The 12446-nt window shown below is 30.0% G+C and overlaps 1 long non-coding RNA gene across 1 annotated transcript in view; it reads left to right on the top strand.

Moving 5' to 3' along the window:
* Positions 1 to 12446, top strand: part of LOC132179951 (uncharacterized) — a 71653-nt gene that overhangs the window by 29180 nt on the left and 30027 nt on the right. The gene's annotated exons all lie outside the window — the stretch shown is intronic.

The raw sequence follows: 12446 nt of genomic DNA, 5'->3' as shown, positions 1-12446 counted from the left end.
AATGCATTTAACTGATATCTTAATAGAAAAAACAAAAGGTTCCTAAATTCTCTCTTTCTCTCTATTTATTTTTCTCTTTTCTTCTCTTGCTTTCTATTTATATCTCAATATTCTTTTATAAATTTCACACTCAATTCAAGAAAAAGACGAGAGGGAGGGAGAGTGAGAGTTTCCAATAGTTGTTTCTCAATGAAAAATTATACTACATTTCTTTTATTTCTTTTTTTTTTTTTTGGTAAAGTCCACATACCCTCCTCAAATTATCACCCAATCGACAATGTCCCCCCCAAACTTTCAATTGTGATAATGTCCCCTCCAAACTACCAAAACATTATCAATGTCCCCCCCCCCCCCCCAAGACTAGCAATAAGACAAAAATGCCCCTATAGATTTCTCAATTAGACAAAAATACCCCTATAAATTCAAAAAAAAAAAGATTTTCTTTAAAAAAAACGAAAAATTTTAATTTAAAAATAATATTTATAAAAAAAAAAAATTTTAACAAAAATTTTTATTTTTTATTTTTAAAACAGAAATTTTTATTTAAAAAAATAATAATTTTTTTTTTTTAATTTTGTTTTAAAAAACAAAAAATTTCATTTTATTAAATGAAAATTTTATTTTTTTTAAACGTAAATTTTTATTTAAATAAAATTATAAAAAAAAATAAGAATAAAAAACAAAAATTTTCAATTTTTATTAAAAAAAAAAAAAAAAGAATTGAAATTTTTTAAATTTTTTTCTTATAAAATTGATTTAAAAAAAAAATGGCCAACGTTTGGATTTTTTTTTTTTGTTAGTTTTAGGTTTTTTTTGGAAGTTTTAGTTTTAGTTTTTATTTATTTATTTTTTTAATTTTTAATTTTATTTTATTTTACTAAAGGTAATTTCGTCCTTGGGAGGAACATTGACAATTTTTGGTAGTTTGAGGGGGACATTGTCACAATTGAAAGTTTGGGAGGGACAATGTCAATTGAGTGGTAGTTTGAGGAGGTTATGTGGACTTTCCCCCTTTTGTTTTTTTGCTAGTACATTTATTTTCCATTATATTAGTATTGTCATTTTATATGTTTATTTTCGGTGCATATGTTCTTCCATTTTTGTTTTCGTCCCCTATATATTTTTTTTTCTATTTTTTCTGCTTTTTACTTTCTATTTATATCAATCAATTCCGGAAAAAGACAAGAGAGAGAGAGAGAGAGAGAGAATTTTTATTCTTTTTTTCTGAATGAAAAATTATACTACTGTTATTTTCTTTCTTTATTTTTTTTTTCCTATAACAGTTCTTTTCATTTTCCAATCGTTGTTTCTCAATGAAAAATTATTTACAGTTTTTTTTTTCTTTGTTTTTTTGTTTTACTTTGCTAGAATAGTTATTTTCAATTATATTAATATTTTCATATTTTTCCTTTTTTTTTATCTTTATTTCCGGTGCTTATGTTCTTCCATTTTTTTGTTTTGGACCCTTATTTTTTTTTTCTAATTTATATATTATTTTTTATTCAAATGATTACTTTTCTTTTGTAAATTTTACATTGAATTCAAGAAATATTAATAGTGAGAGAGTTTCTTTTCGTAGTAACTCAATTTTTCCAATATATTTCACTTTCAATTTTCCAATCGTAGATTTTTTTTTTTTTTTGTCTTTATTTTCCTATATGTCTTAAAATTAGTTTCTTTTACTTTTATATATGTGCATGAAGGATGGTTGAAAAAAAAATATATTTATTTTTCATTATATTAGTATTGTCATTTTATTTTATTTTTTTATCTTTATTTTCATGCTTATGTTCTTCCATTTTTTTTTTTTGTCCCTTATATTTTTTTTTTCTTCTTTTACTTTCTATTTATATCAATCAATTCTGGAAAAAGACAAGAGAGAGATTCTATGAGAGTTTTTATTTGTTGTTTCTCAATGAAAAATTATACTACCGTTATTTTCTTTCTTTATATATATATTTTTTTCCTATAATAGTTCTTTTCAATTTTCCAATCATTATCTCTCAATGAAAAATTATGACTTTTTTTTTTTTTTTTTTCTGGAACAGTTATTTTCAATTATATTAATATTTTCGTTATTTTTCGTTTTTTTATCTTTATTTCTGGTGCTTATGTTCTTCCATTTTTTTGTTTTGGACCCTTATTTTTTTTTCTAATTTATATATTATTTTTTATTCAAATGATTACTTTTCTTTTGTAAATTTTACATTGAATTCAAGAAATATTAATAGTGAGAGAGTTTCTTTTCGTAGAAACTCAATTTTTCCAATATATTTCACTTTCCATTTTCCAATCGTAGATTTTTTTTTTTTTTGTCTTTGTTTTCCTATATGTCTTAAAATTAGTTTCTTTTACTTTTATATATGTGCATGAAGGATGGTTGAAAAAAATATATTTATTTTTCATTATATTATTATTGTCATTTTATTTTATTTTTTTATCTTTATTTTCATGCTTATGTTCTTCCATATTTTTTTTTTGTCTCTTATATTTTTTTTTTCTTCTTTTACTTTCTATTTATATCAATCAATTCTGGAAAAAGACAAGAGAGAGATTCTATGAGAGTTTTTATTTGTTGTTTCTCAATGAAAAATTATACTACCGTTATTTTCTTTCTTTATATATATATTTTTTTCCTATAATAGTTCTTTTCAATTTTCCAATCATTGTCTCTCAATGAAAAATTATGACTTTTTTTTTTTTTTTTCTGGAACAGTTATTTTCAATTATATTAATATTTTCGTTATTTTTCGTTTTTTTATCTTTATTTCTGGTGCTTATGTTCTTCCATTTTTTTTTTTTACCCTTATTTTTTTTTCTAATTTATATATTATTTTTTATTCAAATAATTACTTTTCTTTTGTAAATTTTACATTTAATTCAGAAAATAATTGTGAGAGAGTTTATTTTCGTAGAAACTCAATTCTTCCAATATATTTCACACTCAATTTTCCGATCATAAATTTTTTTTGTCTTTGTTTTCCTATGTCTTAAAATTAGTTTCATTTACTTTTATATAAGTGAAGGATGGTTGAGAAACCCTAAGCCTTGTGAAACCTTAAGCCCTCCTCCAGAGCGTCGCCGTCTCAGGGGAGGAGGGATGCCCGTTGCCTACATCCCTCCTCCCTTCCTTGCTTCCCGATTTTTGTTTTAGGTTTGTTTCTGTTTTTGGTGTTTTCTGTTCTGTTGTGCTTGTGTTTTCTTTCGGTGGGTACTGCTTTTGGGGGTTTTCACTCAAACTCTCCCCCTCCCTGTTTGTTTGTGTGTGCTGCCGATCTCCTCTACGCTCGCTTCGCTGCTCACCGCTCGCTGTCGGGTCTTTTCACGCGCCCCTCCTGCGCCAAGCTTTTTGTGCCACCTTCCGCGGTGGTTTTCGGCCAGCTCGCGATCGGCCTCCTCCGGCTGCCGTGACCCGCTTTGAGTGTTTTTCGCATTTATTTTCCTGTTTTGTTGTTTTTCTATTTTGTATTTCCTTTGAGTTCCCCTGTATTTGGTTTTATTTGATGTAATTTATTTTCCTGCATTAGTTTTATTGTTCTCTTTATTTCCCTGTATGGTTTTATTTATGCTTGTAATAAGGCTTTCTCCTCCTGCTTTGTTGCGCCCGGTTGCTGTCCGATATTACTGGTTCAAATCTTTGGGTTGTGGATGTGAAATTTATCCTGACTTTCGAGTCGAGGAGGACGAGTGTCGGCTTGTGGGTTTTGCTCTCAAGGCCGAAGAATAAGTATTGGCTTAGGGGTTTTGCTCTCAAGGCTGAGGAATAAGTATCGGCTTGGGGGTTTTGCTCTCAAGGCCGAGGAATAAGCGCTATATATGCATTAGATTGTGTCTGTTTGATGCAGATCTGAGTTTTCAACCTGATATTTAGTCATAAGTTAGCGGATGCTATGTTTTGGTTGATTTTGTCTGTTGTTGATGATTGTATCTTTAGCTTCGGCTATGATTTACTTCAGAGCTTTTTGCTCTGTTTGTAAGAGCTTTAGGCTCGCAACTTTTATCAATGAATGAGTATGATATGTTTCAAAAAAAAAAAAAAAAAAGTGAAGGATGGTTAAAAAAAAAAAAATCTATTGGACAAAACCTTTTCTAATATTTGTGGATTTCATTGGAACTGAGAAATATATATATAAAGAGTTCTTTTTTATTATATTAGTATTTTTCATTTGTTTTCATTATTTTTTTGTCCTTAATTTCTATTCTAATTTATATATTATTTTTCATTCAAATTTTATTAATTTTATTTAATACAAGTTAAAAAATTTCTTTTGTAAATTTAATTGACTTTTGTTATTCATTTTTGTTTTGGGGTATTCCAATATTCTTGCTACTGTTTTTTATCTCTTTCTTTTTTAAAAGAAAAATTAAACTACCGACATTCTTTTGTTTACAAAATTAGTAAACATAATTGTAATCATATATCAATATACTCATTTATTTTTAAATGCTTCTTTATTTTTGTCTGCGGTATCATTGTTAGAATATAATGAACTTTCAGGGGTTGAACTTTCTCCTCACAAACAATTTTTTTGAGAAGTGGTATCATTGTTGGAATATAATGATTAATGAATCATTTTCTATAATTGATTAATCTAGGTTTTTATTTTGAATTTGTTTTTTTTCATTATATTTCATTTTAAAGTACATATATGGGAACAAATATTTAACACGTTTCAATTTATAAGAATTAAAATTTTTAAATTTTTAAATTTATTGGATATGTGGGTTTATTCTATTAAGTAAAACTATGGTTTAAAATGATCTTATTACCATTTGTCATTTTTGGTAGCTAATTTGTTAATTAAGAGAAGAAAATAAAATTTGTTGTTGATAATCTTTTAAAGACTTTTTGACTTAATTATATATTAAAAAAAAAAAAAAACCCGGCGAGTAACGCATGCTCTAAGCTAGTACTTTTTATTGCCAAAGCTCCAAAGTTTAGACAACCCCTCTGTTTCGCCACAACAGGAAAAATGTTTCCTTCAACTTGTTCACTCTGTTTCATTCTCCATCTCTCTCTCAACTATTGGTGGCTTTTGTAGGCTTTGGGGCTCTCTGCCGTTTAAGAAGGCTTTGGGGCTCTCTCCTCTGCGATGCTGAAATAGTGATCTTCTCTGCTCTTTGAGGGCACCAGTACCACCTCAAGGTTCATTCTCCAGTGTGTGTATGATCAGAGATGGACGTCCAAATGAATGATGCATTGACACCATTTCTTTAAGTTTTTCTTCATAATGAGTATGGATGTCCAAATTAATGATGAGTTGCTCTTATTTACTTATAATCTTATAATGCAAAGAGTCACTATTTATAGAGAGGTGGACAGAATACAAAATGGTATAAGAGATAAAATATAATTCGATTTGATTACAATCCTAGAACATAAAATCAAATCTCGTAGGATAATGTAGTGGATCTATTCTATATAAAGAAGGGTCAGTCTATGGGCAAATCTCCCCAAAATTTTTACAAATTTGCTTAAAATATACTAATTTTATAAAATTGTCCTTTCAAAATAATATTTTTGTCGCCCCAAAATAATATTTATATCCCATTTTAATTTTTTTTAGTTTTGCCCCTCCCCCTCCCCCCCAAAAAAAAATATATATATATATATATATGTCTCCTTTTAATTATTTTTTCTAGTTTACCCTCTCTCTCAACATAAAAAAACCTAAAATACCCTATTCATTTTGTTTCCTTTTATATTCTAGTTCACTTATAACCAGAAACTCAATTTGGTTTGGGACTATGATTGAATATATAAAAGAAAAAGTTAAATGGTTTAGATTCTTTGAATGGCTTTTAACCAACAATCAGTTACCATTATTTGGCTCGACTCTTAGCATTGTTGTTATTTAGAGCTTCAGAAAATTGTTAGAAAAAAAGAGTATACACTGAAATGTACCGTTTTTCTTGAACCCTATAGGCTGTGTTTAGTTTATTTTATTAGTTATTTATACTATTAATGTGTGTTTGTAATGCCATGAGATTAAATGTAAGACTTTTATGCTCATATTTTATATAAACATGCATATAAAGAGATTATATGTATTTATGTGCTTTTGTATTATATAAGTCTGCCCATCTCCCAAACCCAAAAAAAAAAAATCCATCCCCCCACACAATAAATCTTAGTTCCGCCCCTGTGTCAGTCCATATTAAGATCATTGAAAAAGATTAATCAAGTTTGTTTGTTTTTTTTTTTCCTTTGTAATTGGAGACTTAGTATCTCGAATAGCTCAAACCATGCATTTTCAGTATCATTCAATACAGAAACTCCATCTCAACTGCATTCAACATCACAATCCACCCTATCCATTCCAGTTGATCATCAAAAATACAATATAGTAATACTAGTTGTACCTAACATTTCCTCAAACTTAGGGTTCAAAAGGTGTACAAGAATTGCAAGAGTCATAATCTGCTTGTGCATAAATGTTTTTGATTTTTCCTAATAACTAAGAGTTTGAATAGGGTGGTTTGGTTTGGACCTAACCGAAGTAGGCCATGTTAAAGTTCATTGGGTCAGGTTTGACCGATTTAGAATGGATGAGATCAATGTAAGTGTTTTAGTGGATGTCGCATGTGGGACCATAAACAGTTAAATTTAGATGGTGCGACGGCACATAAGGGTATGTGTCACTGTTATGTTGGTTGTCTCTTAAGTTTGTAGATTGGTGCCTAAGCTGATGCAATATGGTGTAGTCGGTCGTAGAAGTAATATACATCAAACTCACAACTCTTCTCAAAACTAAGCCATCCTTATTTAACTTATATACTGAATAGAGTCGTATCCTATTAAAATTAACACACAATCAAGTTAGTTTGTCGCGATTAACACACAAATGGGACTACTAACTTATTTGGATGAGTAACGCGTCTCCTCGTCTTTACTTGTTTTGAACAAGCTACCGAATGCACATTTCGGATCTCCTATGAATCCCTCTTCATTCGGACTTGTTTCAAATGGGCATCTCGAATCTCCATGTTGAACGAATGTCAAGACCAAAACTGACTAACATTCTAAATTAACAAAGCAATGTCGACCATTTTCCAATGTCCTCCCAATAGTTAAACTCTACTAGACGTACGTTTGTCCTATAACATATTTCAAACTTTAATAAAACCTAAGACTTTATTTTAGAAATTAAAAATTCAGGAATTCAATCAAAATCAAATGGAAACTTATGGGCTATGGGCCCGTTTGGGAGTGGGATTTCAATAAGTGCGATTTTAAAAATTGCGTTTCTAAAATTGCTAATATTTAAAATCGCACATGCGTTTGGTAAAACATGTTAAAAAGTATTTTTTTATCAATTGAGTGTTTGGATAACATTTGTAACGCCCCGATATTTGAACTAGCAAATATCGAAGTCGTGACGCTGCAACTTTAGAAAATACAATCTTACAGCGGAGTATGTATATTTTTTTTTCTTTCTTCTATGACCTAGGAATAACTTACACAACACAGTTGAGCTGACTGAAATACCTCGAGGTGATATATTATTAAATAAAATGGAAACATGGTTTTCATTACAACATATGTACACACTAGGTGTACCAAATATATGCCACAGACGGCACCTAAATTAACATAGTAATATCTATTAAGTTTACACACATCACCATACATAATAAAAGCCATTAACATAAATGAGACTTGCTCCATAGAGTAAGCATAAATCCTGCAGCAGATGGTCTATCAACCATCAAAACCAGTAAAAAGACCATCGTCCTCACTTTCTATCCCTGCATCAAGATCTATGTAAAGATGACGTTATCATATTTACATAGGCAAACAAGTGAGTAATCTATTTTCCTAGATATAAAGACTAAAAAGACTAATTTGAACAAATAAGATTAAAGACTAAAATATATAATAATGAATGAGTTGTGAATGCAGCGTAATGACAGATTAGTTTGTGTTTTATGATAATCTTTCTTCAGACCTCTTCTCATGAGCTCTCAGCCCGCTTACGTCCGTTATGTCCCTTACACTTTAGAGGTTTACTTGTTTGGTGCTGGTAACTACACCGCCCCAGCTTAGTTATATATTAGGCCTTTTGGACGGTTATATACCCCCATCCACTGAGATACCGACAGTTCCTCGCGGCAATCCACCCAGCTTGTTCTTAAGGTGGCTATCTTATCAGCCCATTTTATTAGACACATTATGCAGTAGTTGTATTGCAAAATTATATCAATAAGACAAAATAAGAATTCCTATAACAATAAAACAAAGCTAGTACTCAGTAAGTATATCCATACTTACACTCCTTAGTGTAGTATTCTGCTCCACTTCTGCATATAATACATACATACAAACAATACTTAGTTCATTCTCCAATAATATCATTGTTTAAAGACACTCATCTTTTTATATTTATTTATTATCCGTCACTTCATCTTTACTTACTCATTTTATTATATTAATATAAAATAGTCATATATAACTAGTTAAATGACTGAATGTAAATGTTAAATGCATATTTCGGGGATGACCTCAAATAGTCTTTACCGCCAGAAATATGAACAGAAATTTAAATGACATAAAAGAAATGACTGAATGTAAATGTTAAATGCATATTTCGGGGATGACCTCAAATAGTCTTTACCGCCAGAAATATGAACAGAAATTTAAATGACATAAAAGAAATGACTGAATGTAAATACTGTAAAGTAAATAATATATAGATAATATTATAAGTCCTTAATTGATTTTGTCCACTAACTCTTTATTATTAATTCACTTGTTCCATTACTTTATTTTACATTATACGCTTTATTGGGTCTTTAAACAATTAAATGAGGACAAGTAATAAAAGCAATAAATCATGATATTTATACATGAAACACTTACCCAATAATCCTTTAGAAGTAAAACTCCACCAAATCTTCTCTAGGTAGCTAGTTTTAGAAAAACGCTTGAACACTACAAGAAAGATCTAGGCTATATGGTATTTGAGTAGAACTAAGAAATAAAATGAAAGGAGGAGCAAACAATTTTACTTGTTCTAAGATTGTAAAAACTCAAGTGAAAGTGAATTTAGCTATAGGCTCTATTTATAAGAGAATGGATGGTTAGGATTTATTTTTACACATTTGATCTAAGGGTTGAGATGTATTTAATCAAAAGAATGAACCTAGTCCATATTTCATGCTCTATACCAATTGATATTTTCGTCCAAAATGAGGGCAGTGTATTCCGATCCATTTTTCAATGTCCAAACATACTCCGATTGACATGAAATTTTGAGAGTAGATAGAGGACTCCGAGACAAACATTTTATATTTTTAGTTCGACTTCATCCGAGTTCGTTTGAGTCTATTTTTGGCCTGTACAAAGTTTCCTATTCAACTTAGGCTTTAATCTATTTGCATTCCCACTTGGCCACTTGCCTTATTAAATCATTATAATCATGATATTTACTATAATCATCATTACTAGAAGACTTTAAGCTTTCAACAAAGGTGTCTAGCCTTGGTATCTTTCTTAAGCAGTTTTAATCTCATTTAGACAGTATGAAAATTAAGACACTGCTTTTTAGGCTAAAAACTGAAAAGCTTCAAATTAATTTCTAACTTCACTAAACACCAATATAAATAATTTATTTACTAGATTGGGTTTAATTATGCCCATAAACATATTAATGAAGCTAAATTTTTGAATTGAAGTGATATACAAAAGATGTCAAAAATCAATGTAATATACCTTTAACACTAAATAGTTATTTAATATCATTAATCCACATATCATTTGTAACATCCCCAGCCCGTTAAAACTGAGTTTGCCACTTTTCTTCTTTTACAACAAAAGTTCTTGCAAAGATCTATAAGGTCTATCAGAGTACTTGATTTTAAAGGATACGAAAAATGTATAAAACATTATTCAAGAGATTTTATTACAAGCGAAATTAGAAAACATTAAACTTTAGTTGCGGAATATCATATCGTTACAATAACTTATATGAAAAGACTTTGAAAATTAATAATTATTCCCACCCCATTCCGGCCTCCTATTCCAGCATCCTTTCTACCTGAAAACAAGAAATAAAACTGAATGAGCCCAAAGGGGGCCCAGCAAGTAAAATCCATAACCATAAATAGTTTTACTCCTTGTTCTCAGTTTTGAAAATCGTTTTCGCAAATAAATATAATTCTAGCCATAATAATATCTGTATGTACGGTTGCATCTCCCGTAACATATACATACTATTACATCTAGTAATAGATCATCGTTGTAAATCATCTTTATAAATCATCATCATAATGCATCATTATAAATAATCTTTATAAATCATCTCTGTAAATCATCATAGCATATCATCGTTGAAAATATAGTATCATTTTCTCATAATAAGGCCCATGTACACTATTACCCCTGTGTACGAGGGTTGCGGGTCCTTGTGACCATGGCACTGAACTGTGGCCACAGCCATGCCCGACCGTCAATTAACTCTTTCTTGGTGCACTCAACGGTCTAGTTGATGGAATACCACCTTCTGGCATAGCCTCCTTCAGTGGTTTCGCCTCCATCCGAGTATCGGTACCGAACTCTCATCTTATCTTATCTTGGGGCCAAAAATACTCTCCTCCATACATGTGCCCTCATTTCATAAACATTTATCTCATCTCTTGTACTTTTCTTTGTACTTCTTTTGATGCATCTTAGGGCAACATGTAGGAGGGTTTATCATCATTTCTCAACTTTCTTTTCTCAAAATGGAAACCTTTTCAAATATAAACTTGTCGTACTTAGAAAGCGTTTAAAGAAATAGAAACTTTCTAGATAATTCATTTAGAAATCCTTCATGCATGCAACATAACTTCATAATACGTAAATAAAATAATCATTTACAATTTACTAAAGAATGAATAAATAGCATGACATGAAGTAACTTTAGAAGGGGTAGTGAATTTACTTACCTCTAGACTGAAGTTAAAAGTGGTATGAAGGAATCCAGTTGCTCCAATATGACTAACACCACTAGTATATCTTTTGAAACTAATTTCTAAAGTCCGCTATCTCTTGTGTTCTTTCTTTCTTGTAGCGCTTGGTCTCGCCCTTTCTCTCTCTGTTCTGAGTAAATACTCTTAGAAAGAAGAAAGACCGAGTAAAAAGCGGAAGAAGGAAGAATATATGCAAGAGATGGGAGAGGAGATGAGTTGTGAAAATTGTAAAGGAGAAGAGCTCTATTTATAGGAGAAAATCAAACACTATTCTACCTTCAATTTACAATTATACCCTCATTTTACTATTTCACCTACCACCTACTATTCCACCTACCACTTACTATTCTACCTACCACTTACTATTTCACCTACCACCTACTATTCCACCTACCACTTACTATTCTACCTACCACTTACTATTTCACCTACCACTTACTATTCCACCTACCACTTACTATTCTACCTACCAATTTCCAATTACCATTCATACAATATCATGAATTTCTCAAGAATTAACATCATTGCCTAATATGAATATAATCATAGCATCAAATTAATATCTCTAAAATAAGACTTTCAAAATCTGAGGTGCTACATATTTACTATCCTATTATTTCACCAATTACCATTCTCTAATTACCACTCTCATAAATTTCCCAAGAATTAAAATCCTTAGCTACAATGGATATTAAAATAACATCAGAATAATCTATTTAAATAGCTTTGAAAATTCTGGGGCACTACAATCTTCCCTCCTTATTAGAATTTCGTCCTCGAAATTAAAACCTATAATATTATCGTCCAATCTTTAAGTTGAGGGATTCAGATTTAAATAATCCTTTCAATCCTTCATCAAAGCCTACTCTCTTTTATCATATTGAAATTTTATCTCCTTCTACTAGGAGTAAATCTTATTCACAGTCTAAAGTCACGATTTCTGCAATCATTCATCAGTTCACACTAAAATCATACCTCAAAATCTTTTCCATTGTTTCTTTCCAACCTCAATAACAACAATCGAGTTATTCATCAACAGTCTACAATCAAGGTTTAAACATCAAATTAATAAATCATGTGATCAATAGTTTATACCTCCAAACATCATAGTCCTCATTTCAAGCCTGCAAAAATTTTCTCGATCTAATTTAATCAATTTTATCAAAAAGGTGTAAAAATCATTCCTGCCTATATTCTCTTTAGTATCTCAGTATTCCAAATCATGCATACGAAATTTTAATATGATGCTCTAAGAATTATTAACTTCTCACCATCATAAACCTGTAAAAGTAAATAGCACCAACATTCAAACATCATTACATGAATATACCTCAGAAGTGACATCATAATTCGATTCATTCTAAATACACAATTTATTTCTATTTTCTCATCCCAAATCTTGCGTCGATGTTACAATATCAGCAAAATCTCTCTATACTACATCTTTACTTCACAAATCATAACTCAACAAAAGAAACTCGTAATTATGATTTCAA

The sequence above is a fragment of the Corylus avellana genome, chromosome 4 (assembly GCF_965113065.1).
Source record: "Corylus avellana chromosome 4, dhCorAvel1.hap1.2, whole genome shotgun sequence".
Lineage (NCBI taxonomy): Eukaryota > Viridiplantae > Streptophyta > Magnoliopsida > Fagales > Betulaceae > Corylus > Corylus avellana.
The sequence above is the reverse complement of the archived record's forward strand: the minus strand, read 5'-3'. Positions and strand labels throughout refer to the sequence as shown.